The sequence below is a fragment of the Saccostrea cucullata genome, unplaced genomic scaffold, assembly GCF_032062105.1.
Source record: "Saccostrea cucullata isolate Sc308-1 unplaced genomic scaffold, CSIRO_AGI_Scuc_v1 ctg3916, whole genome shotgun sequence".
Taxonomy (NCBI): domain Eukaryota; kingdom Metazoa; phylum Mollusca; class Bivalvia; order Ostreida; family Ostreidae; genus Saccostrea; species Saccostrea cuccullata.
Window position 1 is genome coordinate 23789 of NW_026932183.1, and position 1212 is coordinate 25000.

Below are 1212 nucleotides of genomic sequence, written 5' to 3' on the forward strand. Positions count from 1 at the left end.
TCTGGACTAGAGATAAATGTAAATTAAACCTTTATTGATTAAATATGTTGTACAAAATCTGTGCCAGAGTGGTCTTTCAGAATGGGGTAGACTTAAAATATATGTATATGAAACTTGTACATCTATATGCAGGATGCTTCACACAATATTTTAAATAAACGTTTTTAAGTATGCCAAAAGCAAGTACTTAACTGTAGTTGCACATAAACGGGGCTTTATTTTCGAATTATCTCAAAACACTTAATAGGTTTAAAATTAAGCCTATTTGAAACCAGTTTCTTCAAAGTACCTTTGAACTTGATATGAACTTTTGTTTTATTAATAAAATCATTATAAAAAAAAATTATGACAATAATAGGTTTCAGATTAAATGGAATCACTAATTGGGGATATAACTACTATACAATTAATTATGAACCCCATCTCATATTGTTTACTGATAATAATTCCTTTAACATTCATAACTAAGCAGAGATAATATACAAACAATTACCCCTGACAATTATTAGCTACTACCAGATAATGAAAGTTTATAATTATAAATAAATGTGATATACGAAGCATACAATAATATTAACAACATATAAAATGACAAATTATTATACACAGGAAATAAAATTAGATTGATGACAAAAATACTAAAAGTAGATCGGTGGTCAAAATTAATAAAAAATATTTGATTGTATAAAAATATAAATCAGAATACGGACCCTCTTCCGAGTTATCACAGTCATTTTGATTATCACAAGAAGTTTTTGATATACAAAACTTTTACTCATGAAGTGAAAAAATAAAATTTATTAATGAATAACTATGGCAAGGCGATGTCTCTGGAAGGATGAAACTCTGCTGTTACGGACATGACAGGAATATTATTTGGCACTAGAGTGTTTGCTAAGTATTGTGTCATAGAACAACGGATTGCAAAGTGAAGTGCATACATAGAACCACAGGATAACATGCTACTATCAGAAACAGATCATATCCTTTTTCTTTGTCTCAGCTTTTGTCCTCAGTGGCTTTATACTGGTCCTCACTTTCAGTTTTGTTTGTATCCTCATTTTCAGTTTTGTTTGTGGCCTCACTTTCAATTTTGTTTGTGTCCTCACTTTCAGTTGTGTTTGTGTTCTCACTTTCAGTTTTGTTTGTGTTCTCACTTTCAGTTTTGTTTGTGGCCTCACTTTCAGTTTTGTTTGTGTCCTCACTTTCAGT